The sequence below is a fragment of the Peromyscus leucopus genome, chromosome 5, assembly GCF_004664715.2.
Source record: "Peromyscus leucopus breed LL Stock chromosome 5, UCI_PerLeu_2.1, whole genome shotgun sequence".
NCBI classification, from domain to species: domain Eukaryota; kingdom Metazoa; phylum Chordata; class Mammalia; order Rodentia; family Cricetidae; genus Peromyscus; species Peromyscus leucopus.
The window spans coordinates 90917325-90944191 of NC_051067.1; positions in this window are offsets into that span (position 1 = coordinate 90917325).

Genomic DNA, 26867 nt, shown 5'->3' on the forward strand with positions numbered 1-26867 from the left:
TCCGCCACCACGAGAGCTCACCCGTAATCATTCTCTACAAATCAGCGACATTCACCGACAAAAGCGTCTTCAGTATAGTGCACAGCCGAGTCTACGGCGTGGTGGTAAACAACGCACCGTAAGCAGAAGGACATCTAGCCGCTCCCTTCGCGCCCCCCACTGTTACTATAGAGTTGTAGTATAAGGATTGAAGACCAAAATTTAAGCACCTCCAGCATTGTTTGTATCTGAGATTACTTGCTATAGAGTCTCTTTCGTGTTTTCATGGACTTTAAAGATTAATTTCCCAGCTTGGGAGCAGTATGTCATTGAATTTGACGGGGACGTGTTTGAGATGCTATGAGGAATTGCTATTGGGTAACATAACCATTTTCACAAATATGCATTCTGCGCTAAGCGCACGAGCACGGAAAAGGCTTCCCATTCTAGAGTTATTCCATGTTTCTTTTCCTCAGTGTTTTAAAAGTTTGCTTGTAGAGATCGTTTACTCCTTGGTTACAGTTAATTCCTAGGTATTGATTGATTTGACCTTGTTTTTCGTTCTTTTATTAGTATAGTTGAAAAGCTACTTCATGTTTTGTATATTTTGTATCTTGCTGCTTTGCTGAAGGAATGTTCATGCAATTCCTGAGAAATTTTATGCTGAAGTTTTCCAGCCATTTAAATGTAGATATTGTCTAGTACACGAAGCCAAAATTTTTGAAACATCGAATAAAAGTGGAGAAGTGGGCCTTGTTACAATCCAGATTTTAGAGAAATGGCTGTTCCTCCATTTTAGGGTCATGGTGAGCTATAGGTTTACGGCGATTGCGTAGTGTTGAGATACGTTCCTTCTCTTCATAGTTTTCTTAGGAACTCTATTACGAAGGGACGTTCGAACTTTGTCAAGTAGACCATTCTGGTCTGTTGAAACGAAGCCTGTGGATTTCTCGTCTTAGTACAGCATGTGTGTTGCTATTACTCTACGGGGAAGGGGTTCAGCATCTATTGAAGCCATCTGCTGGCAGTCCCTGAATGACTGAGAGCCACCAAACTTGCGTCAGTTAATCGTTTTCTTGAATTGGTTTTGCATATAGTTTCTTCGTGACTCGACTTTTGTGCCTATAGGTTAATCAGCGAAATTGGTCTTAGTTTTTATTTCTTTAATTTCTTGCGCTCATATCTGGTTTTTGGCAATCACGGTAACTAACTGGCGTTCATACGAATAGTGCTTTGGGTAAAGCATTTCGTCCTATTCTATTTTACCAAGTTTGAAAACGCAACTATTCGGCCATTAATTAGCGACATCCCTTAAAAGTTTGTAGGCAGCGCTGGAAGACGGTGTTTTGGTGTTCAACAGAGCACACTACTGACTGCCCTTGCAGCAGGACCAAGTCAGTTCCTAGCACACAAGTCACAACTGCCCTTTATTCCAGTCCTCTTTGGGCATTTGCACAACCATGCACCATGCACAAAGAGCTACTATACAATAACTAAAAAAATAAAGTTGGTAAGCGAATTTAACAGGAACTTTGTGTTGTTGGCGCCATTCTCTCCAGTTCCGGCCGGGGGACGAGGTCCGCGAAGTGGCCCGGGGAGGCCACGCTGTATAAGATCAAGGAACAACGAGCACGACGGCTTTCTTTGACTGTCTCTGTCTGTTTCTATGTATTTGTTTGAAATTGAGCACGGCGTCTAGTGCGGAGGAGTGCATGGTACTGGTGACGAGCAGCAGTGGAGATTGAATTCACATTTGTGGTATTGCATGAGGGATTGACATTTCACAGTAGTCAGTAGGTCAACATGAGTAGTATGCTGATGGTGGGTAGCTAGTACTATTTATTTATCTTATAGTAGGGTAGTGTGAGATCGTTAACAACAAGGTGTCTGGACGTGTCAGTGTTCTTGGAAAGGGGTGGAGGGGCGAGGTTAAGATACCAGCGGCTTACAGCACAACGGGAGGGAACGCGCCGCCAACGAGGGCAGGAAGGTGTCGGTTACGAGGTGTTTTGAGCATCGTTGCAGCTAAGCGTATGTTAACGGCTAGGGTAGGGGCGAGGAAGAGCAGCAGGGAGCAGGAGGGAGACGTGCGCGCGTTGGGTCAGGAGGGGGACAGCCGTGCAGGTACGAAGCTAGCCTGGGGGAGGATATGCAGATGTCGACGAGGCCTCGCGCAAGCAGGAAGGTAAAGTTACCGCCAAGAACGCGGGCGGGGCGCGGCGCGGGCGCGCTGCGAGTTCTCTTCTATTTATATATATTTTATTTCTTTTCTTATTTTGTGGTGCTCGTGGAAGTCATCATGCTCATCTTATCTTAATGATATAACTCTTCTGCTTCTTCATGTTCATTTTTTTTTTCTTTATCTTATTTCTTTATTTTCAGTGTATCTTTGTCTTATGGCTCGGGTGATCTTCACACCAGACCTCTTAAACTAAGTTTATCATACTAGCTTGGTCATTAGCTCAAGCTCTATATTTGTCTCACTCTTTTCACTTTTATATTTATTTTCTTCCCATTTCTATTATATTCTTTTACTTTGTCACTGTTGTCTTCATTTGCTTACTCTTGTACTATTATTATCTTCCTGTTGGCTTGTGGTCTTCTCTCTTTCCTTTATTCTAATTTCTTTCTCCTTCTATCTTCTTGTCTCGCCTTATCTTCTTCTTGTCTCTATTTTTTTGTGCCATTATTCAGTTGCTTTAATTTTATTATTATATCATATATATTCTCATTATCTAATATCTATCTCTTTTGTTGTTTTCGTTTTGTATCTGATCTTGTGTATTTAATCTATTAGTATTCTATGTCTTTATTGTCCTATTCATTATCCTCATTTATTACTTTTCATTTTTTTTGGTTTATTTTTTGGTATTTTTTTCAATTTATGTTTATTTTTAGGTTGATTTATATACTTCTATTTTTTTATGATTTCCTAGTTCTTTGTGAATTTATATAGTTTTAATAATATTTTTCTTTTATGTAAATTCTGTATATACTTTTCTATGGTAGTTTTGTTGTTTATATTCTTTTGTTTTATTTGTCTTTTATTTTTGTTTTTTTATTTCATATTTATCTTTTATTATTCTTTTTTTTATTATTTTATCTCTTTTATTCTCTTGTATGCTTGTTCTTTTTATGTATTTTCTTATGTCTTTTTTATATATCTATTCTATTTTTTGATCTGCTTATCTGCTTCTTCGCTTTTTTTTGCCTGCTCTATTAATGCTTCTCTGCTCTGTCTTCTCTTTCTGCCTTCTGCTCTTTCTCAATTTGTTTGTTAAATTAAAGTTTGTGTTATATCTATATCTATATTTATATTTTCTCTACTTCTAATTTTATTCTATTTGTATCTCTTTTCTTTCTTTTTTGCTTAAGTTAGCTTGTATTTTATCAATTTATTTTTTTAACAATTAACAAATCTTTTGTTGGTGTTGTGTAATTTTTATTCTCTATTTTAGTAACTTCGCGTATTGTCGTTTATCATTTTTTCTGCCTAATTGCCTTGGGTTTGGTTTGTTCTTGGTTTTCTAAAGGCTAAAGTGCATCATTAGGTTATTGTTTAATTGAGCTAGCTCTAAGTTTTTTTTTTTAAATATAAGCAATTGGGCCAGGCACAGAATCTTTTCTCTTAGAATTCCTTAGGTGTAATATGCCAAAGTTCTAATAAGATCGAGTTTGCTTTCATTTTCTGTGATCTTTAGGTATATTTAAATTTCTTTCTTATTTCTTCAAGTGAATCCACTGTTCATGTCAAGAGTGTCTTATTCACATTCTCTGCTTTTTATTATTGATTTATGTTTTATTTATTGTTTCTTTTTTTTTTTGTATTTTTTTTTTTGTACTTTTTTATGTTTTTATTTATTTTGTATTCTTTTTGGTTATTTGTTTCATCTTCTTTTCTCTATATTTTTTTTTGTTTGATATTTCATTTTTTTTTTATTGTTATGATATGTATTTTTCTTATTTGGGCCTTGTTTATAGTATGATATTGTTTTTTCTTGATATGAGTGTGTCTTAATATTTTTTTTCCATCTATACTATAATTTGTTTATATATCTCTATATCTTTATGTTTTTATTTTTTTTTTTTTTTTTTTTTATCTGCAATTGTATTTTTCTGTTGTATTTATTTTTTTTTTTTTATTTAATATATTTATCTTTTCTATATCTCTATTTTGAGTATTCTAGTATCTATTGATTCTACTTATTTTTTATTTTCTATCAATATCTGTATCTTTATCTTCTGCCTATTTATCTTTATTTTGTATATTAATTTGTATCTTTCTTCTCTCTATATTTATTTCATGTATTCTATTATATTCTTTTTATATATATATTTCTTTTCTGTTGTGATTTTTCTTATCTTTTGAATTTTTATTTTGTACTTTCTTTCTTTTTTTTTTTCTACTTTTAGTTTTTTTTTTTGATATATTTCCTTTTGTTCTTTGTTTTTATAATTTTATGGTGTAATTTTTTTTTTTTTTTCTCTCTTAGTCTTCTTCTTCTAGTCTATCTCTTTTGTTTTTCTGTTTACTCTATATGTCATTTTTTTCTTCTTGTATCTTTTTCTCTCATATTTTCTTGTCCATTTGTTTTTGTCTTTATTGTTTTTTGTTGTTTAGATTCTTATATATATATTTTTTATATTATTTATGTCTCTTCTATTTTGTCTATTATATTTTGCTCTAATAATTCATTAGTCATATGGTATTGCATTATTTATGATTATCTGTTGATGATGTTTGTTTTTTTTGTCTTAGTTCTCTTTTTTTGCGACTTTTTCTGTTGTTTTTTTTCTTTTGTGTTATGATTATTATTTATTGTTTTCTTCTCTTCTCTTTTACATTAGTTTTGTATAATGATTTTACAGTGTTGGGATTTTTCCATGGGATTCTTATTATATTTCTATTGTCTTATTGTTTCATCTAACACTTTTCAAGAAAATTGAATTTTCTGTATTTTGTTCTGTTTTCTTCTCTTTCCTTTCTGTTGTATGTATTTCTTCTTAGTTTGTATTTTTTGTGTTGTTATATTTGTATTATGTATTTATTTTTTCTTTCTATCTTTTGTTGTTTTTCTTTTTTTGTATATTTATTTTATTATTTGTGTCTCTATTATTATATATATATATATTTATTTTTATATTTTTGTTTTTTATATATATTATTTTCTTTTTTTTATCGTTTTCTTATTCTCTTGTTTTATGTATGATTGCTATATTATTTTTTGTTGTCTTGTGTTTTGTTTTTTGTTCTTTTGTAATTGTGTTTATTTTTCTTTCTCTTATTTCTATTTTTTTTTTATGTTATATTATCGTTTTTCTCTAATCTCTTGTTATTTTTTTGTGTCATAATATTTATATATTTTTGTCTATTTTGTGTTTATTAGTGTTTTCTCTTTCTATATTTATATTATTATTTATTGAGTTTTATTTATCTCTTATATTTATATATTTTTTGTTCTTGTTTCATTTTCTTTTATATACTTTTTTTGTGTGTATGTAAATATTTTTTTATATTCGTGCTTTTTTTTTTTTTTTTTTTTATCTTTTTTTTTTTTTTTTTTTTTATTTTTTTATTTTATTTTATCTTTATATTTCTTTTTTTTTTTTCTCATTTCTTTCTTCTTATTTTGTTTTTCAGTTTGTCTTTTATTTATTGGGATATTTTGGGTTTGGTCTTTTGATCATATTCCTGTTCTTAGATGCTTTTGTCATATTTATATTTGTTTACTTCTTTTTATTCATTTATTTTTGGGGGTTATAAGAAAAGGGTTCTCATTCTGTATCTCAGGCTAGCATTGAACCCAGCGATTTTCCTTCCTCGGCCTTCTGAATGATGGAACTAGAGGATGAGCCACCCTGCCCAGCTCTGCCCCAGCCCCGTTTTTATTGATGTTTTAGTGTTTTCTCAGCCCTGTGCTCTGTCCTCGGGTCTCTTCCTCCACTTGGTAAATTTGGTGCTGATGTTTCCACCATGCTTCTCATCTCATTGGTTCTTCCTTTCTAGCATCTCCACCTGGTGTTTATCAGAGATTCGGTTCCCTTGCTGAACTTTTCCTCCAAATGATGGGTTCATCCCCTCTTCTGCTTTCCTCGTCTAGGCCATGAAAAATGTTCTTGTTTCGTTCATCTGCTTACTTGAGTCACCTCCACAGTCACTGGGTCTTTTTAGAACTGGAACTCTAACATCTCTTTCTGTCTTTCAGCAATCTTGTTGTCTTTGTTTTCTGCTCTTGAAGAGCCATGAACTTGTGGATGTGTCACAGTGACCGTGTGTGTGTGTGTGTGTGTGTGTGTGTGTGTGTGTACATATGTGTGTGTGAGTGTGTATGTGTGAGTGTGTGTGTATATGGGTATTGTGTTTTGTGCATCTGCTGAAATGTTCCTGTTTGTATTTCCCCCTTCCCGCATTCTTTCTGTGTTTATTTTATGAGTCTCCCGAGCTATCTGTCCTCACTGGGATTTCTAGTCCTCACTACTATTTACAGCAGAAGCCAACCGCAGTCCCGATATAGTGACAACGGCCCTGAGTGACTTGAAGTGGGAGGTGTTTGTGCATTTAATTTGTCTCTCTGAGAAGGTACTTAAGCAGCAACCCTGGGGCACTAGATAGGAAACATACAGCTTGTAGTTTTTTTTTAGAGATAAGGAAATTAGCAATTAGGCAGTAAAACAGAGAGCATAAGAAAGGGGAAAGAGTGAGTATGTGCAAGAGACAGAACACATATGGGTTGGAGTTGATGAGGAATACTGGAGAAGACAGTGTACAGGAGGCGCACAGAACAGATGGGCGAGAAAGCCTCTTCAAACCAGACACAAGCTAGAACAAAACAGCTGAGAAACTGAAGTTCAAGGTGTAAATAAAATAAAGAACACAATATGGAGAACTATGATCTCAATCAGTTTCTTCCTACTTGGCATGAATGTGGCTTCTCCATGCCCCTTGACTGTCTTCTGCAGCTGTCCACAGATGGGAAGACCTTCCTGCCCCTTGACTTTCTGTCTGGGATTCTCCTCCCTGCTGAAATTCCTTAGTCTGAAAATGCTGCCCACCAGGGCTTAGTCTCTGGTTTGGGGAACAATTCTTTGCATTTTGGGCTTTCTGAGGCCATGAGGGGGAGGTGGGCATGGAAAGCCTACCCACTTGTGTTTATACTTGTTTCTGCAAACTCTCTACGCATCTATTGGCTTTATTCACACCCATCAGGGAGACTTTTTGGGGCACTTCCTGTGTTCCCATGTGTCACCAGGGCAGTGGCAATGGTGGTTCTTTCTTGGGCTGTGCCATCCAGGGCACTAGTGGAAAACCTCAGCTTCAGGTCCCCTGCCACATTCTGTCTTCATCTGCACAGCCTATACTGTTGGTGCATTGGTCTGCCTGTGTCTTGTCCACCTCTGGCTACATCTGCAGTCTGGTCGGTGGCTCTCCGGCTCTTCCTGTGGCTATGGTGCCAGGAAGAAGGGAGCACCACATTGGCATTGCTGCTGTTCCTGGCCAGCAAGAGCGGTGTGGTGTGACTGGATGCCAGCTGGAGCCTTCTCTTCAGAGACGCTCTCAGCAAGGTTTATTAGTTCCTTCAGCTCCCCCTCTCAAAGAGAAAGAATCTGTGGTTTCTTGTTCTGATTCTGCTATTTCGTCAGCTCACATGGCGGCAATTTCTAATCCACCATCTTCCCTGGAAGTCCTCTTCCCAACTTTTAAATTATTATAAACAACAAATGGGAAATCATTCCATAGGCGGAAAATTCTCCACAATTGTAGTGCACTAATGTAAATTATAATATATATTATAATAGACTATAGTAATTCTAGTGCACTATATAAACAGCACACTGCAAAGCAGGAATAAACATCTTGTCCAATGTGTATGAGTGGTTAAACGTACAGTGTGCTATACAAACACACTACAGAACAGGACTCTTCTCTCCGTGAATTCCTTTGAAGACAGTGTGCTTTACCAACACTGTGAACAAGTGCCTGAGGATCGACCACAGAACAAAAAGGAAATGTTTGCTCTTGCAGCCTGGAGCTCCTAGCACATGTTTGTTTGGGGACTGTGGTGAGACAGAAGCCCTCAAATGGCAAACCCACTTACCTCATGGCCGGAGGTAAAAAGAGAGGGAAGACAGTGTGGTCCAACAATCCCCTGAGAGCATGCCTCTGATGACCTAAAGATTTCCCAGGGCCCACCTCTCAGTACAATTGCTCTGGGGGGAGGGTGTGGCACCAGGGTATTAAGATCCAAACCATAGCAGACATCTGCTCTAGGAATACCCTGGGACTGTGAAGTTAAAAAAATTGAGGATTGAAGGACAGTGTGATGGTTCTCATTTGTAAACAGATCTAGTCACAGATTTTCTTATTTGTCACAGTCTCTTAATCTGACCTTTTCTTCCACTGTATGCCAGCATGAGGTAGACATCACCATCTTAAAGTGTGTGTGTGCGTGTGTGCGTGTGTGTGTGTGTGTGTGTGTGTGTGTGTGCGCGTGCGCGCGTGCTAGCTCATATATATGAGGATGTTTACAGAGGCCAGAAGAGGACTCTGGATATGAAGTCACAAGAGGTTGTGAACTGTCTGATGTGAATGCTGGGAACTGACCTGGGCCCTCTATAAGAGGGGGAACACCCAATCACTGAACCATCTCTCCAGGCATCATAGTTTCTTACTGATTCATTTTTCAAGGCACACAAAACAGGGAGCACAGTGACGGGGAACTCATTGAGCCGTGAGGGTCTGTTAAATGGGTGAGTGAAAGCGCATGTGTAGGCACTGAAACTGAGTTCAGGGAGGCCCAGTTCTTTCGCAGCTGGATCAGCCATGTTAAGTGGTGAAGTCACTAAGGAACACAATGAAAGCTGAGCCTTGGAGAAATTCCAGCAGCCAGCCTTTTGAAGGTCCTTTTTCTCCCTCCCTGCCTCCCTCCCTCCCGCCTCCTCCCTCCCTCCCCCTCCTCCCTCCTCCCTCCCTCCCTCCCCCCTCCCTCCCTCCTGCCCACCCGCCGCCCTTCCTTCCTTCCTTCTTTCCACTGGGTTCTTAAGTTTCAGCATGAACTGTGGAGTCTATGATATGAGACAGCAAGGTTCCTTAAGGAACGATACCACTGTTTCCAAGATGATCTTTGAGAATCAGCTTGTATTTCTTACAGTTGCTGAACCCTCAAATGCCGAAAAACTTAATGACCTCATCTACTGAGGGAGGCAGCAGCACCAGTACAGTGGACCCTTACTGAGGTTTTGATGGGATGAGTTTCTTCTGCTGGAAAAATAACTGCTGACATGTGACACTTTGTCTTTCTAATGTTTCCTTGGGATTAGCATCTTCAGGCACCTGGCGGGTGTGGTAAGCGAAGGCAACCCCATTGGTCCAATTTCATTTCAATAGGGTGAGAGAGGGTGTGGACAGAGCATGTGGAGGACACAGTGGAGTTAGACGGTGTCTAGGAAGTCTGTTGGAAATGAAACAATCACTCGGCGGCACCTGAGAACTCCTCTGCTCTGGTTCGCAGCACCTTGTGTGAGCCCCTCATCTGAGACAGCACAGAAGCTCATGGATGTACTTTCTGTTCCAGAGCCTCCGCTCTATCCACAGCTCTATCCTCAGCCCTATACACAGCCCTATCCACAGTTCTATCCACAGCTCTATCCACAGTCCTATCCTCAGCCCTATACACAGCCCAACCACAGCCCTATCCACAGCTCAATCCACAGTCCTATCCACAGCCCTATCCACAGCCCTATCCACAGTTCTATCCACAGCTCTATCCACAGTCCTATCCTCAGCCCTATACACAGCCCTATCCACAGTTCTATCCACAGCTCTATCCACAGTCCTATCCACAGCCCTATCCACAGCCCTATCCACAGCTCTATCCACAGCCCTATCCACAGTCCTATCCACAGCCCTATCCACAGCTCTATACACAGCCCTATCCACAGTCCTATCCACAGCCCTATCCACAGCTCTATCCACAGCCCTATCCTCAGCTTCTTCCACCTCCACTCTGACAGGAAAAAGTATGTAGGTTGATGGGTCATTCAAGGTTCTCAAGAGAAACTGAACCAGAAGGATTGAAAAAACAACAACAACAAAATACATCTTAGAACATGTCAGCTATAATACAGAGGACTATCATATTATTTTCTAAATGACACAGACATACATGACTTATACCATGTACAACATAAAGGACTTTGTGCGTGTGTGCATGCGTGTATGTGTTGTGTGTTGTGTGTGTGTGTGTATGCGCACATGTGCAAGCATTGATGTATAAACATGAGGTGAGGATCTGTTAGGAGGAAGGGGCTGCCTGGACATGGAGCGACTGGAAATCTCACGATATGCATCATGTGGGCAGGCTAGACATTGGTGGCTAGGAGCTGATGCTGGGGCCTTAAAACACAATGTCTGCTTTTTAGAGATCTTGGTTTTGTTTCTAAGACCCTTTGGTTCTTTACTTTGTGGGGTCAAGACTAAGCTGAAATGTCACAAAGGCCTTCCAAGACCTTCTCATTTAAGGAACTTGTGTCTAATAAGCTCAGCCCATCACTCCCCATAATTCCCTTGCTTCCTCTCAGCAGCTATAATCTGGTGTCGTAACTTTCACTCGATTTTAGTTCACTTTGTTGTTGCCCCTGGGTGAAAAAAGTCTCATATACTTACGTTCCATTTTTTTTAAACCAGTTCTCTTAAATGTTAAGTTCATTCTCTTGTTGAAAGAAAATGATGAGAAGAATATTAGTTTGTACTAAAGTGTAACTGATTGATACTTCCCCTTAGGAAGTTACATGGAGAGAGCTGGTCTTTGAACACTTTCTGGGGTGTAACTAACTCCAGTTAGTGAAGGATGTCACCCACGGCTCGCTCTAAATTATTGACACTGGAATCCATCAATGCCTTTCCCCAGAAGCCCTGCAAACCGTTGATGAACTTCCTAGGCTCACATCAGTTTCTTCAGATTGCTTTCCTTTGTGGACTCTCCTCAGATCTCAGTGTGCTGAAGAATGACCCAGTTTAACAGAAAGCTCTCAGGTTCCAGGCCTGGTTCCTAACGAGTCAAAAGGAACGTATTTAAGTGTGTTCACAAATCTTTATATCTAACTTTTTCACATTTTATGTATTTGGGGGGCTCAGCAGCATGCTCTAATGTGGAAGTCAAAACAACTTGAGGAAGTTGATCTCTCTTTCCATCATGTGGATCCTCAGAACCAAACTGAAGTCATCAAGTTTGGCAGCAAGCATCTCCACCTGTTGAGACATCTGTCTACCCTGGAATCTTTACTTCTATTCTTAAAAAAAAAAATTAGAGATAGGATCTCAATATGTTGCTCTAGCTGGCCTAGAACCCACTATATAGACCAGACTGGCCTTGAACTCAACAGAGATCCCTCTGCCTCTGTCTTCCAAGTGCTGGGATTAAAGGCTGCACCACCACACCAGCTGGTTTTTATTTTTAATAAATGTCCTCTAGGTGACTCATACTTGGAGAAATGACTCAGAGGCAAAATATAGATGCTCCCTGACACCTGACTAGGGAGGGCTATCTCCAGACTCAGTTTTGCTGAGGACTAGCCTAGGAACTAGGATCACAGAAATGCCTCTCATTTCTTGTTTCCAGGGACCCTGGGGAACACACAAGAATTGTGGGCTTAAGCTGAGAAACCACAGGGAAAACAGGTCAATACTGCAGGGTCCCCTTCAATAGCAACTTTCATCTTTGCTTAGGCTCAGGCTTTGGTCTCACTGGAAGCTTCGTGTTTTGTTCATTTCAGGCAATGCTGGGGGAGAAGCAGGCTGAAGAGGGGCTGTGGGTCACAGCCAGTGCTGTCTCTGTGGAGACAGGCCAGAGGACCGCAGCTCTTTCTTGGAGACAGAGCTGCCTGTACCACATCTCCACACCCTGGAACCTATACTTGCCCCCCACCCCAGGGGGCTTCACTGCGTTGCTCAAGCAAGGATGGACAAGGCTGGCACCTGACCTCTAGGTCTGAGGAACTTCCCGAGTGAGTGGACAGCGTGCATCTTGTTTATTCATCTTACTTCAGTATCCACCATGGTGCACAGAACGTGAGCTCTTCATGTTAGGACACCAGCCCCTTCACACTCAAAGAGGATGAGGAAGACTGTTCCCATCCCAGGGTATGTATGTTCAGAGACTCGTGGTCCAGCAGTTCCTGTTGATGGCACCTGTGGTCACACCACACTTCAGGATGTAGGAAGGAGATGGTCTTTTTTTGGTTCTTCTAAAAGTTTGGTTCAGTGGGTAAGGGTGCCTGCCATTGAGCCTGATGACCTAAGTTCAATACCCAGAAACCACATGGTGGAAGGAAAGAACCCAACTCCCCAAAGAATCCTCTGATCTCCACACGTGTGCATGGCACGTATGCCTGAGTGCATGTACACGTGCACACACACATGCTGTAAAAGAAAAGATGATTTGGGTTGAGGTCCGGCACGATGGCTTAGCTAGTCAAAGCACTTGCCAGCCAAGCCCGACGCCACGGAACTCATGGAGAAGAAGAGAACCGATCCTCACAGGTTGTCCTCTGGCTCCACACAAGGACTGTGGCTCTGCATATGCCCACACTCACACATCGGCATCAAATACCACACACACACACACACACACACACACACACACACACACACACACACCACACCATACCACACATACACACACCACACACACACACACACACACACACACCACACACCACACCACACATACACATACATACACACACATACCACACCATACCACACGTACACACACACCACATACACACACCACACCATACATACACACACCACACCACACATACACACACACACCCCACACTAAATAAATAAATATTTTAAAAAGAATTTCTTTTGAATTATTCTTGATTAATTTCAACATGTTGAAAACCAGTGTCTAGTGAAACTTCCAATTGTGAGGAGACTTGCCTGAGGGAAGAGAAAAGACGCAGGCTTCTCCCAGTGATCTTCAGAAAGAATGTGATCATGGACTCGTAAATTCCCACTTGCTTCAAAGGTGATTCATACTTAAGTCACACTTGTATCGTTTTAGTGTAGAAAAACTCAACAATAAAAACCGGTGTTTTACCAATAATTCCCCAGCTGGTATTTGGGTGGAGAGAGCCAATTCTACAGCGGTCGGCCCTCTTACACTGGTTTAATTAGAATTTCTCGAGTAGGTTCTCTGATTCCCTGTGTGCCCATTCTTAGCGGGAATGGACTTGGGCTAGAGCACTCCAGTGCTCTCTGAGGAGAAGGTGATGGGGCAAACACTTGGAACACTCTTTCTGTGACAGAGGGGCTCCCTGGACACACAGCTGCTCAACACAGCACATGTTCCAGGAACAGGGAGAGCCCTGCTGTTATTAATAATAAAAAGGTTGGTCCTTCCTCCAATGCCAAAAGGAGCCGAATGTTGTGAGCTGACTCCAGCTCCCTTTGGTCAGCACTCTCTTGCCCCTTGCACATGTTGTTTCAGAACGGGCGGGGGGTGGGGGGAGTCACATGGAATAGATTTCCAGGAGGAAGACAGTGCATACCAACAACAGTTCTTCCATGAGGTGTGGAGGCAGCTGTGGGTCGCAGACACAAAGCATGTTTCGAGATCAGGAACACAGCTCTGTGCTGTGGGTTTTCCCAATGTACTTGGTATTTTATGTCTTCTTTAACATTGTTTTATTAATGCTTATTGTTTTTATCATAAAAGTGGATTAGTTTTGATCCTCAGAGACTATTCTAGAACAAGTCACAATTTCTGTCTTTCACATATTGAAGGAAAGAATTCTATTCTTCTAATCTTCAAGCATGAAGTCAGATCTGCAAAATCCCCAGGAGTGAAGAAATTATGTCCCAATTCTATTGTGTTTTGTTCAATGACATAATTAGTATTCACACATACTTTTTACATATTGAAGGTGATGAAGTGCCAGGAAAATGTTTCAGAACTTCCCATAACTTATCAAGCTTGTTAGAAACAATGGACGGAATGATGAGATTTTACAAGATATAACATGATATCTTCTGGGTATATATGGAAAGAGATATACAGGAGAAAAACCTGTATAAAACAGGAACCTCGTGAGAGAAAGAGTGATCCAAACTAGTCATCCAGAGATACAGCAGGCTGAAGACAGACAGACAGACACACACACACACCACAATGCAAAGATACAGAAAAGTATAGGAACAGGGGAGTCCTGGTTAATTTAACCTTGGCTATTTTCTACTTTTTTTTCTTAAAAAAAAAAAAAAAAGTGTGCATCTGTGTATGTGTGTGTGTGCATGCCACAACACATATGGAAGTCAGAGAACAACTTGAAGAAGTCAATTTGTTCTCCCAGGTGGGTCTTGGGGATTGAACTTGGGTCCTCCAGCTTTGTGGCAAACCCCTATACCTGCTGAGCTAGATGGCCCAATTTTTGTTTTTTCATTCATTTTTTAAAAATGCATTGGTGCTGTTCATAGTGGATCCCAAGTCATCGACCCCTCCTGCTGCCAAAATTCCAGAAAGGCTTCATGATGATCCTTCCCTCCCTGGAGGCTTCCCTAGCAGCAAGAGAACATCAGAACTACATGATACATTCTCTAACAGGTGGTCATCTGCCTCTTTTGGAAAGACATTTGAAGTCTTCTGCTTCTTTATCTGGATACAGTGTGCAGATCTCTGGGCCACCTAATACCAGGAGAGGGTCAAAGGGGACATTCCTCAAACACTTCTTTGACCAGCGAGCCTTGCTAGAACTCAGCTGGAACTCTGATTGTCCAACACAACAGAAGCCTCAACTATTGGACCCTGAGCCAAGCTGCTCCCGATTCTTGTCAAGGAGCCTTTACCAAGCACCCAATTGTTCCCACATACCTGACAGCACAGAAGCACAGCACTGTGACTGGGGGAGAGTGTGGTCCTGGGGGTCACATCTAGCTCTGCTACTTCCTGTGTGATCTTCAACCCCAAGTCCCGGTTCCCTCAATTGAAAATGGGAAGTGCATGCAGAGTCCTCACCCCAGGCGTAAGGATGGAAGGGAATGGATTAACACCCCAAATCTGGTCCAGCTATTGAAGTCGATACTGTACATACCAAGGGGAGATGGATGGAGAGGTCTGTTATGGCAAGGCTTTGTGGGAAAGTGGGGTGGTCCTGATAGGACTTTGGGATCAGAGAGGAGACTGGTGTAGGGCTTTTTATTATGCTTATTAGAGTGGTCTCAAGCTGAGGGTCTCATGGAGACAGGATCTATTAAGGGTAGAATCTCCTGTTGTTGCTAATGAGAGAACACTAGACTTCTCATACCTTCCCCTGTGGGATGGAGGGATGGGCAGGGAAATCTGTCACCGAGCAGATGTCAAGCAACAGAAGTAGAACTGATCAGAATTTGTTTCAAACAGGCACAATAAATTACTCTACTGGATTTATCCTCCTCCACTCCCTAACGTTTTCTCAAGTTACATTGCTCTAGCAATTGTTTGGGAGGTTTGAGGTTTTGGTTTTTGACAGAGACTAACTATGGTCCAAGTTGATCACAAATTCATGGAAATCTTCCTGCCTCTGCCTCTCATGTGCTAGGGTTCCAGCCTTGAACCCCCCACTCAGCCATCCTAGGAGTTTTGAGCTAACAATGAGATGCCCCATATAAATTTACCAAACAGACTCGTCCTCTAATTCCAAGAGAGTTTCATCTGTAGTGAGCTCGCATTGACACCACAGACCAAACCAATGTGTTTCTTATCTCACTGCCAAACTTTAAGAGTTGTGTGTGTGGGGGGGGGGTGGCTCTATCTTTTGACATATGCTTGAGTGTGTGTGCGGGTGTGACTGTCCTGTGCTTGACTACACAGCCACCAGTAACATTAGTATCAGTGTGTGGCAACCATCTCATTTTTGTTTGTTTTTGATTTTTTGAGAGTTTCTCTTTGTAGTCCTGGCTGTCCTGGAACTCACTCTGTAGTCCAGGCTGGCCTCGAACTCACAGAGATCCACCTGTCTCTGTTTCCCAAGTACTGGGATTAAAGGCACGTGCCACCACCACCCAGTCATTTCATGTTTTTTAAAGGATCACCATCTTTATATTTTTATTTCTCTTTGTGTGCGCGCGTGCGTGCGTGCGTGCGTGCGTGCGTGCGTGTGTGTGTGTGTGTGTGTGTGTGAAGTGTGGAGGTGAGAGAAAACCTTCAGGAGTCAGTTCTTTCTTCCCACTGTAATTCTGGGGACTGAACTCATGTCATCAGGCTTGGTGGCAAGCCCCTTTACCCACCGAGCCCTCTCGCCAGCCCTCATACACTACTATTAACATCTGTGAGATGATTAAAGCTCTACCCAGCAACAGAAATATGAATGACTGCATGAGGTGGTGACTACACTAATGTTTTTATTTTTAAGACATTTACAACAGAGTCCCTGGAAGTCAAAGGACAAGGAGAACTTGTTATTGTGTGTCAGTTTTATTCAGGTAAAGTGACATAAAATAAAATGAAATATAATCACCCTAAGTATGTGAGATGGTTAATATTGATTATAAGCTAGACAAGATCTAGACTCACCTAGGAGACAAACCTCTGGGCATGCCTGTGAGGAAGTGTCTAGATTCAGTTAATCGAGCAAGGGAGGTCTCCCTTAACATGGGCAGCACCATTCTCTGGGCTGGAGTTCTGGACTGAAAGAAAAGAGAAAGCCCATTGAGCACCAGCAGTCATCACCCTCTGCTTCCTGACAGCAGCTGCAGTGTGAGCAGCTGAAGAATGAGCAGATACAGTGTGAGCAGATACAGAGTGAGCAGATACAGTGTGAGCAGTGCAGTGTGAGCAGATGCAGTGTAAGCAGATGCAGTATGAGCAGTGTAGTGTGAGCAGATGCAGAGTGAGTAGATGCAGAGTGAACAGTGCAGTGTGAGCAGATACAGTGTGAACAGTGCAGTGTGAGCAGATGCAGAGTGAGCAGATACAGAGTGAGCAGATGCAGAGTGAGCAGATGCAGAGTGAGCAGTGAAGTGTGAGCAGATGCAGAGTGAGCAGATGCAGAGTGAGCAGTGAAGTGTGAGCAGATGCAGAGTGAGCAGATACAGAGTGAGCAGTGCAGTGTGAGCAGATGCAGTGTGAGCAGATGCAGAGTGAGCAGATACAGAGTGAGCAGATGCAGAGTGAGCAGATACAGAGTGAGCAGTGCAGTGTGAGCAGATGCAGAGTGAGCAGTGCAGTGTGAGCAGATGCAGAGTGAGCAGTGCAGTGTGAGCAGATGCAGTGTGAGCAGATGCAGTGTATGCAGTGCAGTGTGAACAGATGCAGTGTGAGCAGATGCAGTATAAGCAGTGCAGCGTAAGCAGATGCAGTATGAGCAGTGTAGTATGAGCAGATGCAGAGTGAGCACTGCAGTGTGAGCAGATGCAGTGTGAGCAGATGCAGTGTGAGCAGATGCAGAGTGAGCAAATATAGTGTGAACAGATGTAGTGTGAGCAGATGCAGTGTAAGCAGTGCAGTATGAGCAGATTTTCGCATACACCCCCATGCCTTCTACCAGGGTGACTGTGACCCAAATCGACCTTTCCCTCTGTAGGTCGCCCTTGTCAGCTACTCTGTCACGACAACGAGAAAATTAACTGATACAGTTTGTGACATGATGAATTTTGATGAATACCCACATCACAAAACCACAATTACGATGATTTTCTGTCACTCCTGAAAGTTCATTGGGACCCTTTGCAGTTGGCCTCCTACAGGAGGCTCCTAGGATCCAGTAGCCCACTTCTGCTTTCTATCACTAGTTTTATCTTTTCTAGAATTTTCTGGCAGAATCATACTGGATGCTCTCATTTCTACTTGGCTTCTTATATTAGTCTCTGTTACAGTGGTAACAGAGTGTCAGAAACAGAGTTCTGTGTTTCTGAGGTCTGGGAGGAGTGTGATCCTCTGCTTATGAAAGGACCAAGCAGATGCCATAGCAGGCTGTCAGTCTTCTCCCAGAGTTCAGGCCTCAATTTCAGTCTCCTGAGACTTAAGCAGCAGTTTCAGGGCCATGACATAGTCCTTGCAGTAGCTCCCTTTCTGCACGTACTCTGACTGCTCAAGGTTCAGCCAGTTGTTTACTGTCTGGGACCCCTCACCAACTTAGAGCTACGTGCATGTGTACATCAATGTGAACGTGTGAGGCCGGCCAGCCTCCATGGCAGCTCAAGGACAGAGCCTAGGCCCCTGAGCCAGCCTCCACAGTCAGTATGTGCCAGGCCAGCCAGTCCCCATGGCAGCTCAAGGACAGAGCCTGGGACTTGTCCAGTTTTGCCCAAAAATGATAACTGTAACCTCCAACCAGTAAGTTCAAAGGTTACATACCCTTACCCAATCATGATGCCAAGGTTTGTACCACCCTGCTTGTGGTTTTTCCTTTTAAAAACCCCTCACCCTGGGAGCTCAGGGCCGTCCTCCTCCACCCGCTGTGTCGAGTGTTGGACGAGGACCAAGCCAGGGCTTGCTTGTTATCAATAAACCCCTGTGTGTTTTGCATCGGATATCTGCTCTGTGGTGGTCTTGTTCAGGGGTTCTCGAGATTCGGCCACAACACTCAGATCTGACAAGAGCCAAAAGCATAAGGCAGCCCAGCACTTCTTCCTGGAGAGTCTATTTCTGGCTCATTCAGGGTGCAGCAGGATTCCCCGTCAGCCTTGGGACTGAGGTCTCTGTCCCCCTGCTGACTTCCTTTTCCTCCAGGTTCCTCCCCAGGCACCGCACTTGTGACCTTGTATCTCAGAGCCAGCAATGGCACATCAATCTGTCTTATATCCTGTCTTAGTTACTGTTGTTTCTATGAAGAGACACCATGACCAAGGAAACTTAGAAGATAGCGTTAAAAAAAACTGTTTACGGTTTCAGAGCATGAGTCCCTGACCATCACGGTGGGGAACGTGGCGGCAGCAGGCAGGGATCATGCTGGAGAAGTTGAGAACTGACAGCTGACTCCCATCTGATCTGTAAGTTAGAGGCAGAGGGGGCAGGGCTGGACCTGGCATGGACTTTTGAAACCTCAAAGTCCACCTATGGACACACCTCCTCCAACAAGGCCACACCTCCTAGTCTTTCCCAAACAGTTCCACTAACGAGGGACCATGAATTCAAACAGTGAGTCCATGGAAGTCGTTCTTGTTCAAGCTTGCACGCACTTTGGGTTATTTTGTTTTCTCCTTTTTGTTAACCTGACATAAATTAGAGTCCCCTGGGAAGGGAGAAGTTCATCTGACCCGACTATGGGCATTCCATGGGGACATCTTGCTGCCTGAAGCGTGAGGGCCCAGTCCACTGTTGAGCTTGGGCTGTACAAGAAAGGGAACTGAGCAAGCCAGGGAAAGCAAGGCAGTGAACAGCGACCTTCTATTTCTCTGCTCCAGTTCCTGCCTCCAGGTTCCTGCTCTAGCTCCCTAGATGACGGACTGTACAAATAAACTCTCTCCCCGCTCCCCACCCCTGCTCCCCAAGTTGGTCAGAGTGTTTGATCATGGCCACACAGAAGCAGACTATCACATCCTTCCACTGTGTCTCCGATTCCAGCTGGGGATAAGCAGGGTCCACCTAAATACCCAGGATATATTTCTTACATTAAAGCAACTTAAAGACATTTGAAAAAAAAAAAAAAAAAAAAAAAACCTTTTTTTTTTTTTTTTTTTTTTTTTTTTTTTTGCCAGTTACTATAGAATAATTTAGGGTACTTTTTTGCTTGGTTGGTTGGTTTTGGTTTTTGATTTTTTGAGACAGACAGGGTTTCTCCCTGTTTTCCTGGCTGTCCTGGAACTCACTCTGTAAACAGGACTGGCCTCGACCTCACAGAGATCTGCCTGCCTTTGCCTCCTGGGATTAAAGGACTGTACCATCACCATCCAGCTAAATTTTTTTAAAAAATAATCAAAATCTTTAACCTTATCAACAAGTTCTTTTTGCCAGGAATTTGAGGTATGGACATCTTTGGAGGGGCATACTCCCTGCCACACTGTTTTCACTTCATACATTATTTGAAGATTTATCTTTATCATTGTATGTATCGGTAGTTTATCTTTTTTTTTTTCTTGCTGAGTAGGATGCCTTTATAACGACATACCACAGACTTTCCAGTTGGTGGATGTTTGTGCTTCTAGTTTTTGTCTATACTGATGAGGTTGCTGCTGTGCAGCATTCTTAAACCTCTGTGTGATGCACATTTTAAGTTCTCTTGCACATGTGCAGAGAAATAAATTGGTTTGGTCACATGGTAAGAGTATATCTAACTTTAGAAGAAAATGTTAACCCATTTTCCAACGTGGCTTTGCCATTTCATGTATCTACCAACAACACATGAGAATTCTTATTGTTCTGAACAGTAATTGTGAATATTAAGAGAGTTTATTTCAATGAAGCTCAGTTTCTTCTTTTTCTTTCTTTCTCTTAGGGTTGGTATATCTAAGGAATCAGCAACTAACCCAGGTTCACTAGTAGTTTTACCTTTTATGAGCTTCTAAATTTATTAGACTTTTATCTCTAAGTTAAAGGTCTATGATCTAATTTGACTGAAATTTTGCATATTACATGAAAGTAACATTTTTATTTGCATTATAGGGACATCCAATTACTTCAGCACCAGATGATACGAACAACATCCCTTCCCTTGGCACAGCCTGATGAGCACTCTGTGGGCCACGTGGATCTGAATGGCTTTCTGACTTCCCTTTGCTGTTTGATTGAGAACCTCTGCCTGTGCCAGCCTACATATCTTTGGTTATTGTAACTTTTAATGCATATGTCATCCAATTTAATCCCTTTTCCCCTTCTTTTCTTTAATTTTTAAACAATTAGTTGGCTTCTTCATATGTATTTTAATCAGCTTAGCCATCTCTATCAAAGAACCTGCTGCATTTTGACTGGGATTGCATTGACTCTTGACTCTATAAATTGCTCTCAGAAGAACTAACTCATTAATATTGAGCCTCCAAAGCCAGGGTATTGTTCGTATCTCCATTGAGTTAGGCCCTTTGAAGTATCTTTCATCAATGTCTTGTTAATGTTTTATTAAATTTTTTCCTGCATGTGTCACACTTTTGAATGGTTGCAAATAGCTTTATTTTCTTAGTGTCAATTTTATTTTTCTAAACCACTGATGTCTTGATTAAACTTTTAAATTTTAGAATTAATTCACAAAATTGGGATTCCATGTCCATTTTACAAGGTTGTCATGAAGGGTAATGAAAGTTATTTAACTGAAATCACCAACATTTAAAAATTATTCTAGAAACATGCTTCAGAAAAGTGTCTTGTTTAAACCTCAAGGCGTCCTTCTCAGGAGACCCCAGGGAGCGAGTCCCAAAGATGTGTCACACTGAGACACACACGTCCTGTGCATGTGACCTTAGTTGGAGAAATCAGTCTTTACAGATGTAATTAAGAGTTTTAAAATGGCATGATCCTGAATAGTCCAGGCAGTCCCTAAATCCAGTGACAAGTGTCCTTAGGAGGAAGACACAGAAGACATGAGTGAGCAAGAAGGGAAGTGGCAGAGAGAGAGACGGCCCCACAGGAAGCCTGAGGTGAGGCTTCTCCCCTTGAGGCTTCTGAGGACCACGCATGATCCACCGACTCTTGACTCCAGGATTCTGGCCTCCAGATCTGCAAGAAAATAGCTCTCAGTTCTTTTAAACCAAGAAGCTTAAGGTAACAGTTACGGTGGCTTTAGAATATCAAGGACCATCATTCCATGTTGCATACAGGCAAACTGGCGCCTTCCCACTGCTCTTCCTGGTGGACTTTCCTCAGCATGCACACTTGGAGAAGATGGGAGGAGAGAGGGAGGAAATGGGAAAGGGAGGGGAGGGGAAGGGAGAGGGAGGGGAGGGGAGGGGAGGGGAGGGGAGGGGAGGGAAGAGGGAAAGGGAGGGGAGGGAGGGGAGGGAAGAGAAAAGAGAGTTGCTTCTTTATAAGGACATCATTCCTGTAAAAATCAGAATCACTAATTGGTGAGTAAATAAGTCATGTTAAATCTTCCATCTTTCTGTTTTTCCCTATCTGGTAATTGCTACTTTTTTTGTTAGTTTGTTTCCTTCCAAATAGGAATAATTTTTGGATTGGGTTTTATTGGCTTTTATTTTATTCTTTTTTTTTTCAGCTATATGTATGTGTGTGAATCTGTGTGTGGATATGTGCACATGAGTGCAGATGCCTTTGGAGAGCAGAAGAGGGCATTGGAGCTGGAGTAGGGAGTGGGAATTAATTTCTGATCCTCTCAAGAGCAGTGTGCACACCCCCCCTGAAGTGTCTCTCCAGTCCCATTTGATTTTTACCCATGCTTCTATGTTTTCATTGGTGGGTTCCATCATCACGTGTTCACAAATGCACACTATGTTTTTGATCACATTCATGCTTCCCACTCCCTCCCCAGTTCTCCCCCAGACTTTTTTATCCCGTGCAGAACTCATGCTAACAGCCCCGCCATCCCAATTTAGTGTTAGTGCTGCTACCATGAACAATTTCAGATTTCCTAAGGGGCCGCTTTGGGGAAAGTGCAGTGCACTTTCCTCCGGAGACCCTATTTTCAGACAGGGCGTTCTCGGAAACTTCCAGCAACACATCTGCACCCCACCCTACCTGTGTGCTACAGCTGCACATATGTCAATCCTGTGTGCATCATAAACTCTACGGTGCTCCGTCACTTTTAACAGTTGTATTTTAAAGAGACTTAAAACTAGAAACCATATTTACTCACACATGCACCATGCGGTGCTTTTCATTCATTCGTAAGATCCAAGTTTTTATTCAGAATCACTTTTCTTAGCCTGACTTCCTTTTCATTTCTTATAGTACTGGTTTTATGACTAAATATTATCTAAAATTATATGTGTATGAAAAATCTTAAAAAAAAAAAATACAACTGTGCCAGGTTCTGCCCTTCACTGTTTTTATGTGAAGTCCACCTCTCATCTTCCCATGGCTGAATAGATCTCTGCCCTCCCCCACACCCACATAAACGATGTGGTGAAGTCCCAAAGCCAACGTGACTGTTTTTGGACATGGAGTTTGGGGAGAGTATTTGGGCTTAAATAACCTGATGAGGTTTGGGATCTGATTGTCTAGGACTGGTGGCCCTAAAGGAGGGAACTCATGCCCGTGTTGTCTCAGATACGAGAGCAGTTAGAAGGCAGCCCAGACCAAGCCAGAAGGCAGTCCCACCAGAGCCTAGCTCTGCTAAACCCCGTGACTTCAACCTCCAAAGGAGACTAATCTCTACTGTCTTGGTCACCCAGTGTGTGGTGCTTTATTATGGCAACCTTAGAAGGCTACTGCGTATTATTTATCTCACACATTCTTGTTTCCTCTGACAGTGCCTAAGATATTTGCACTTTATTATTTCTAGTGTGTTTACTATAGCATGATGTCATAGTTAACTTCAGCTGCCAAACTGACACAAACATCTAGTCACACAGGAGGAGGGAACCTCTGTAGCTGGAGTTTTCTCCAGTCCTACCTGGCCCATGGTCAGGACAAATCTCTCTCACCCTCCAGTCCCACAGCCACTCAGACCCAACCAAGTAAACACACAGAAACTTATATTGCTTACAAACTGTATGGCCATGGCAGGCTTCTTGCTATCTAGTTCTTCTATCTTAAATTAACCCATTGCTGTTCATCTATATGTTACCACGTGTTCCATGGCTTTACCTGCTGCCTTTACATGCTGTTCCCTGGACAGCAGGCTTGTGTCTCCTCTCTCTGCCTTCCTGTTCCCACAATTCTCTTCTCTGCTAGTCCCGCCTATACTTCCTGCCTGGCTACTGGCCAATCAGTGTTTTATTTATCAGTCAATCATAGCAACATATTTTTACAGCATACAGGACATCCCACAGCAAACCTCAACTGCAGAACTGCTCAGATTGGCCTGTGAGCATGGTAGTGGAGAAATTTCTTTTTTTAAAAAATATTTTATTATTATTGAGATTATAATTACACCATTTCTCCCCCCCCCCAAGTATAACTCTCCTTGCTCTCTTTAAAATTGATGGCCTCTTTTTTCACTAATTGGTACACATAAACACACACACACACACACACACACACACAAACACAAACACACACATACATACCACACTCCTAAATACATGAATACAGCCTGCTCAATCTGTATGATACATGTGTATGTTTTCAGGGCTGACCATTTGGTGTTGGATAACTGTACTCTTCCCTGTGGAAGACTGTTTCTCCTACTCTCAACCTTCCTTAGTGCCTTCTAGTTCTTTGTGTATGGCTGAGGCCTGTGGGCTTTCCCTTGTCCACTTCAACATGTCTAGTGTTATCCTTGTTTAGGTCATGTTTAGGCAGTCAAGTTATGAGACTTTATATATATATAGCTTCTGACATTACCAGGAGACATAATCTCACAGTAAACTCCTATTTCTCTGGCTCTTAAAATCATTCTGTCTACCTCTTCCACAGTGATACCTGAGCCTTAGGGTCAAGAGTTGTTTTCTGGATGTATCCACTGGGCTCCACAGCTCTACATTTTGATTGGTTGTGGTTTTCTGAAATGCTATCTATTACACAAAGAAGTTTCCTTGATGTGGGATGAGGACCACACTCATCTGTGGGTGTAAGGACAAATATTTAGAATGCGATTAGGGATTGTGCTAGTTTAGTAAAGTGGTGGTTATAGGTTCTCCTCCCCATGGCTTCACCAGCCCTGGGTAGTTGTCTAGATTTCTATTACCCAGGCATGGTTTCCTTTTTGTTTAGTGGGTCCTAAGTCCAATTAGAAAGCTATTGTCTACTGCTGAGATATACATGCAACTAATTCACCCTTAGGGTTATGCCATGCTGGTGGTTGGTGTGGTTCCTAGGTGCCACTGCTGGATAGGACGGTTGGTTGCTTCCCTCATTTGGAAGCTGGCATGGTGGGTGCCTTCTTGTACCAGGAAAGCTAGTCCTCAGGGAAGAGGCCTTTAGGTCAGTTCCAGCTGGGGCCCTCTGGGTCCTGTGTCTAAAGTGCAGGTGTCTTCAGCAATAGGGACTCACCTTCCACCTCTTTGAGACAACCAAGAGCAGTGGCCATAGCCTGTAATGTCTGGGGAGACTCTTGGCTAACCCTGACCAACAACTCCAGAGACGGCTTTGCAAATGGGGTATTTTCTTAATTGTTTATTGATACAGGAGCACCTATCCCACTATTGGTGGTGTCATTCCTAGGCAGGTGGGCCTCTGCTAGGCAAGGAAGAGAGTGCAAGCCAGTGTGCAGTGATCCTCCATTTGGCTCCTGTTTCAGGTTTGTGTCCAGGACTTTGCCTTGAGCTTCTGTTCTGACCTCCCTCAATGACGAACTGAACCTATATGATGAAAAACCCTTTCCTCCCCAAGTTGCTTTAGGCCATGGTGTTTATCACAGCAACGAGAAACAAGCTAGAATGTGTGCCTTTTAAAGTTTCCTTCGTGTTTTCTGCTTGGGTCTTGGTGAGTTTCTTTAATCTGAGTTTATAGTTTCCATCAAATTTATAAATCTTTTAAAGTAAATTTTAGGAAATTTTGTTTTATTTATTTATTTTAATTTATTATTTTATTTTTTATTTGATTATTATTTTTTAAATAGAATTTCTGTTCCCCCTTTAACCTAGGCTGTTTTTTAGAGAGGAAGAAGAGGAATTGCAATTTCAAGTGTGTTGGGCAGCATGACCTCATTCTACAGTTACTGACATTCTGTTCATAGCCTTCCTCTTTTTTCTGTCTTATGTGAATGATTTCCAGTGCCAAGCTTCAAGTCCACTATTTTTTCATTTGCAATATCTACTGCATTGTCAATTCCATTCGCTGTGATTTTCCACAGAATTTATGTTTTATCCCTAAAGACTCTATTTGGGCCATTTCCTGTTCTTTCATTTCTCCCTCAATGCTCACGTTCCCATCTATCTTCTTGAATAAATGCAGTATTTGAAAAAAAACAATAGATCTTTATTTTCTCATTCTGGAGGCTAGAACTCTGAGATCAAGGTGCCTGGAGGTCTGGTGTCTTCTCCTTGCCTTGTACAAAGCTGTCTTATCTCCATGTGCTCCCCGATTGTCCCTCTGCAACTCTGTCCTTGGGGTCCCCTTGTATGGCCAGATTTCTTCAGCGTATAAGGACACCAGTCAGACTGGACTAGGACCCATGAAATATCCTTATTTTAAACAATTATCTGTTAAAATATCCTGTATCAAAATTCAGTCACATTCTGAGGTCCTGGGGGGCAGGATCAGAACAGGAGTGTTTGGACTGAGAGGAGCCCAGCCCCAGAAATGATCATCTCATTTATGCTGAGACTGAGGTCATCATACAGGGTCCTTTGATTTTGCTTATACTTCAGATCTTTCCTGCTGGTTCAATTTCTGTTTTTCTTTTTCTTATTCTTCTTACCCTGATTGGTCAGCTTTTCTTTGTACTTCCACTCTTTTCTCCCTCCTAAAGGTCCCACCTATCAATTATTGAGGGTCTTCCTCCCATTCTCCCTGCTTACCAGCTCAGGGCTACATCATCAGTAAGAAATCCCCCAAATTTAATACTTTATCTTTCTCCTTCATTATAGCCTACAGGAGATATTTTGGCTTTTTTTTTTTTTCTTTTTCTTTTTTTTCCAGATAAGGAATCAAGCTACCCCAGGATAACCTGGAACTCACTAAGCATCCTCGGATGGCCTTGAACTTGTGATTTCCCGTACATGAAGTATTTTAATGGATGGTTTAGTGTTTCTTACCAATCTTATTGGCCTACATAATTATTTTTATGGTTACATTTTTGTCCAGTTTCACATTTCTTTAAAATTAGAGGCATATCTGATTCTTATAATTAATTCCATTGTGTTAAGAAACTGAAGTCTTTAATGTTGCCAGGACAAAGAGTTATTTGCCATAGAG